Source organism: Diabrotica undecimpunctata, unplaced genomic scaffold, assembly GCF_040954645.1.
Source record: "Diabrotica undecimpunctata isolate CICGRU unplaced genomic scaffold, icDiaUnde3 ctg00000758.1, whole genome shotgun sequence".
NCBI classification, from domain to species: domain Eukaryota; kingdom Metazoa; phylum Arthropoda; class Insecta; order Coleoptera; family Chrysomelidae; genus Diabrotica; species Diabrotica undecimpunctata.
Window position 1 is genome coordinate 42,410 of NW_027312025.1, and position 6,070 is coordinate 48,479.

Sequence of the window (6,070 nt, forward strand, 5' to 3'; positions counted from 1 at the left end):
TTATGACAGTCAGCCTGTTAATTTCGATGATGATAGCAGTGAATTTAGTATAGAATTTGACTACGATGAAGATGGTCAACCACCTAGTCCTGGCGCCGAATTAGATCGAGTATTGGCAAAATTTGAAGCAGCAGCCACAAATGAAGTATATTGTTTATTGGAAACTACATATCCAATGAGCTCTATCCATATAAAAATTGGTCTATCTCCAGCTCGAGATTTTTCACCATCCATCATTCTGTGTAAACATGGTAATTTTAACAGAATCAGTTTAAGCACATTCGAGTGGGAAGCCATAATTGAGTGGTTTAAAGAAAAAATGAGTGATTTTTTCCAAGCAGATCTACCGACTTATGCGGATGAGTATGATCCCATCGAATTTATGTGTGGTGATTTTTGCAAACTAAGACAATTGGTGATGGAAAATGTAAAGTTGCTGACAATCGAGAAATTTGGGGTCGCATTTTATTTGTGGGAAGATGACGTCAACCAAATTATAGAAGCAGACCAGAGCATGATGTCGCATAGAGTGGTGCTGTTAAAGAGTTTACAATTTCACGAATACTATATAAACATTTCAACTTTCATCAAGAACAATTTTGGTGCTATAGACTCTTTACATGGACCAGTTGAAGCCTTCGCAGCATATTGCAATATTTGTCCAAACACTTTGTTAAGTTTAGCTTTAAAGGAATTTGTATATTATTATAAAATTAAAGTTGTAAATGATTTAACTGAATAAATAATATTAATATAAATATGTTGTCTTTTATTTGTAATCTAACATAAATAAAATCAAAAAAATGTAAGATTACACAAATTTATTATTAAAACTTACATTATAAAATTAATACTATTTTTTTATATTTACAAAACTACAATTTACAAAAACTTTGCGATAAGTGATCTTTTCTTTTTTTTTTGATCTTATGAGTAGCCATATACTAAAAGAAGATAATTATTTATGCATAGTGCATCTACATTGAAAGAACCAAGTAGTATCAAACAAGACATGATCAAACGAATTTTGACACCAATTATCTGTTTTTCTGCAACAACAAATACATGTTATTCAACAAGATAATGTCCCCACGGAAGCGTATTAAATGATTTTGGTATTAAGTACCTCTTATCGTCATAAGGACTTAGAGCCGTTTTGGATTGCTCGATGCTGAATACTGAGTGTTGGTACGACCGAATACATCTTTCGCTCGCGGTTTGAATTTTGAATTCTTTAAGACATTTTTCATAGTCTTCGTACGTAATTTTATTTCGAACGACGTTATATTTCACTCCTTTTGCTTTTTTCGTTATTCCCAAATTTCCTATGTCACATTCAATTCTCTCTTTGTTTAGTTGTTTTCTTTCTAGACGCTGTCTCTCTTTTTCCCTCTCCTCGTCAGTTATTTGCAGTTTAAATGTGTACATTTTTGATCGTAATCCAATAAAATGTGTAATTATTTTCCCATTTGCCTCATCCTTCATTAATCCGGGGATTTTTTTATTTAACCTTTCTATTTCGTATGGGTTGTTTTCGGCATAGTCTGAGGTATCGAATTTACTTGGATGCGCCTGTAAAACCTCTCTATATGCATCTGAACATTGCAATTCATAAATAAAGCTATCTGTATCCATGTACAGCAATGAACAGTTTTTCTCTCCCATCGTTGGAAGCATAAAGTTGTAGTGAAAATCATACATACATAATTTGGATATATCGAGGATTGCTGCGCCTATATACAGGGGTTTATTAAAACATACCTCTGCTTTCTTTAGTTCAATGGCAACCAAATTTTCGCTAAAGATCGTACGACTGTGAAATCGACTACTTGCAATCAGATTTCTGGCTCCGTACCTTCCATGCCACTTTTTACATAATTTTACAATACGATGACGTCTTATGTTCTCCATGGTCTTGCCGAACACAGCATTATTCATCAATTTGAACAAATTTTTCTCAAAACTGTTGGTGGCTGCCGCCCGTAAATTTGTATTTAACTCGATATACGGTCGCAGCCACGCAGATTGATTAAATTTCAAAACTTTATGTATCTTTGTTAAAATTAACCCGTTGGCTAATGCCTGTTTAAGATTTCTATAATGCATAATATATTTGGTTTTGTGATATAAGGTTGGTATTAACTTTGGCAATTTTGAACCGGGCGGAATGCGGTGTTCGGCAGCAAATGGAAAATCTTTATGTTTGTCGTGTAATTCGCGTGGATACTCCAAGTCAACTTGGAAAAAATAGCCCTCCTTTGCATCATCCTGTATTGACATAATATCTATATGGCCTTCGGGAAGATTACCAACACCAAATTTGGTTACGTCTTCAATCCACTTGAATCCTCCTATTGGTAAAGCTTCACTCATGGCCCAGCCATACAGATTGTTTACATCTAAATAGAGGATGTACTTAGAGGGCCGTGTGGGATCATACGACGAAATGTATTTGTTGTTGGCCTCCGAATATCTGTTGCTACAAACAGATATCCCACCTCTTATGGCTTTTTCCATAAACAAGATCATATCCACATCTTTTAGCAATTCTAATTTACATTGTGTGTATCTCAACATACAATCCCAAGTGTATCCTGGCATAGTATAATACCATGCTGGATCTAATTTATATGTGTCTCGACATTTTTGTCGAAACTGCTCAAACACATCAGCCAACAGCAGAATATCTGTTTTTAAATACAAATCGCTGTATTCCCCCAAATTTTTACAATTAAATTTCTGCCAAACATTTTGGGCATGAGCATACTTCTCTTCACTAATGTATTCATTATTTAACTTATTATAAAAATGGTTAATTGTGGGTAAAGAAGTTTCATCCAATTTTTCCAAACTATCAATATAATCGTAACAAAATACTCCTTTACAAGTTAACAAATTAAATGTATCATTATCTAATTGACTAAATTCTCGTTTTAAAATCTTCTTTTCTGATATATCTAAAAGAGATGCCAATTCATCGAGTGAAGCTCCCATAAATCTAAGTGAATCAATAAATCGTAATTTAATTTGATGTTCGTCAGATTGTAATGTAAATGAAATATATTTTTCTTTATTAATGGGAAGTAAGCTCAAGTTCCCATGCTTGCAAAGATCTATAATCATAAAATGCGAGTCGTAGCCACTAAAATTATGAAATACGATTGGGACGACAAACAATTTTTTAAAGTTCAAATTACATGCTTGGTGCGCAAATCCCCGTACTTGTCCCGTAAAATGATCGTGATCTACAACAATTGTATCTGTAGCCAAAAAGCGTTTTTCGCAAATATGGCACAAAGTTGCTCCATTTGTTTTGGGCTTTTCGACCATAGGTACAATTGTCTTTATTTTGGAATTTACAAATGTGGAAATTTCGGCCATTTCTTTTGCGAACCACTCCATGCAATTTTCACCTCTATAGCTATTAAAATAAGATAAACTATCATCGTAAGCACATTTCAAATAATAACCTGCACTAAAAGGTACATGTTTCTGATATTTTGCTGTTTTACTCAATGAGACATTTGAATCTGTAAAATTATGTAATTGGCATTTAAAATCAGCATAAACTATAAACGGAGTTGTTTGTTTGTATGTAAAATTGCGAAAAGCCACATGATCGTATTTAGGAACAGTCATTTTGCATTTATTCATATCTGAACACATTTCTTCGTGCTCTGCTAGTTTGCTTTCGCTGTGAAAATAGTTTAAACAACGATCGCAAATATATTTTTTACGTGTGTTTTTGTTCAATTGTGATTTTACTAATTTTCCCAAATCTTTAATCCAACAATAATGAAGGCGTATTTCAATCTGATCGTCATCATCTTCTGGAGGAGCATCGTAATCGTTTAACTTTGGGAAATATTTATCCTGTATTAGGAGCAAATTAACATGCTTTTCCATCTTTTGCGGTGTCAGTCTGGCAGGTACTACTTCATAAAATTGTTTATCCTTCACTACGTTTAATTCTAATGCAAACACATTGACAGATATGGCGTTTGATTTTTCGAATTTTGAAATTTGGTTTAATGGCATTGGGCTTTCTAATTTGTCTGTTTGCAAAACAGTAGAATAATGTGGATATTTCGAAACTCGTTGTGGATCCTTAGTAACAGGATACAGAGCGCTAACAATCGACCAATAAAAACAAGCCTGATCAACGTTATGCACATTAATACAAGCCTTTTTATTGCTAATCTCTTTTGGCAAGTCAATGAACGATGAACCGTTTCCTATTTCTACTTTATTAATATTGACTTCTAATGAGATTACTTTAGACAGAGCAGCACCCGAATCTTTTTCTGCAAATTCAGACAGCTTTGTAAAAATTTTATCCTTAACATTTTCACTAAACCAAAGATGTAAATCGGTCGATGTATCTATAATAGCATTTTTAGTGTTAAAATATTTTAAATCTAAACTTTCGGTATCACTTGATTTTTTAATGAATTCGCCGCAAAATGTAGTATTAACTTTAAGAATTCTATTTGTTTTTAAAATAATTTTAATTTTTCTACTAAAAATAATATAACAATCATTTAGGAACTGTGTTAAGTCCTTATGCACTAAATTAACTATAACTCCAGTTTTAATTCGACTAGTAAAACACGAAATAACATTTTCCCATTTAACTCTATTGCGTAATTTTGAATTAAGCCCCAACCCAACGTACTTATTATTGAAATTTAAAATAATTTGCCTAAAATGCTTAAAATGTCCTATGTAAGTTTGCAATTTTCTAACTGTTCCTACGGATAGTTTACTATTTTTAATTACTTTACTACATCTAAAAATTTGACTATTTACCCGTCTTGTCCAAACTTTATGATCTCTTTCAGTGAATTTATCGAAAATTATTTTACTAAGCTTTTTAATAATGTGCATCAAATCATCAGACTGTTTAATCACTTGTTTTATATGCATGGCTACTCACACAGACAAACAATAAGAAAAAATCACTTACCTTATTCAACTATCTTAAAGGATGCTAGGAGTCTGCTTTTTCCAATATCAACTTCCCCTTCGTATATCAGCGAATAGTTTCCGCTGTTGAGGTCCGTTATTGCTGCTTGGTAGGCTTTGGTTACCCGCTGTGGTAAGAAAACAACTTCAGCGCCCAAATCCAGCAGAACTGTATCCCCAAATTGTGTTGTTACCACCTTTGCACTGCGAATGGTAAATTTTTCTCCAATTTGCAGATCTTTAAAATTTTTTATTGGCTTACGTTCTGCAACCAAGGATGAATTATTTAGTTTTGATAGATCCATCTACAACAACAATAGAACAAACTATAGTTTTTCCGCTTAACGTGAATGGAGAGATGCATTACATACTCGGCAATAGAGAAGAACCATATACTACAAGAAATCGAAATACGAACAGCGGAGAATACTTCTTATAAAAAATAGCAGACGTGAAATGTTTTACAACACCCAAATAGATAAAAAGGACATAATAAATACTGCATGAAATACGAACAGAGAGATGTACAATTCTCATAAAATACAATGATAAAAAGGACATAAAAAATACATAGAAATATACATTTTTCATAAAATACTGCATGAAATACGAACAGAGAGATGTACAATTCTCATAAAATACAATGATAAAAAGGACATAATAAATACATAGAAATATACAAAAGACAAAAACCGCTTACCTTTATCAGATATATGTAAGTCACTGCACACCGTATTGACTACTGCGAACTTGTTGTTGTTGTATGTTTGTGATGCGAACTGTGACACCGTATGCGCTCCTCGGTCTTTTAAAGAACAGAGCAGCATATCGCCCCACGCGAGCCCAAGTTGCGTCAACCTAATGCGCCTACGGTACCATCAACTGATTCGTTTCATTGATAAGCAACACCTTGTGTTCTAGAAATGCTCATATTTATATATTTATTTTTATTTCTTCAACTAATTTTTATGGTATACAATAAATAGATATTGCGGTAAGCGAATCGTTGTTATCAATTTAGAATTTTGTTGATGTGGTTGCTGATATCATCATACATTTTACAAAATGTAGCAACTGCGGTTTTCTTTCCGGTGTACTTGTTTTT

General features: G+C 33.0%; 1 long non-coding RNA gene across 1 annotated transcript; it reads right to left on the bottom strand.

Moving 5' to 3' along the window:
* Positions 1-4,891: 4,891 nt before the first annotated feature.
* LOC140431449 (uncharacterized) lies at positions 4,892-5,735 on the bottom strand. Its single transcript, XR_011949677.1, has 3 exons — positions 5,666-5,735; positions 5,228-5,270; positions 4,892-5,169 (listed from the first exon to the last, which is right to left on the bottom strand). It is a non-coding gene; the product is annotated as an uncharacterized lncRNA (long non-coding RNA).
* Positions 5,736-6,070: the final 335 nt, after the last annotated feature.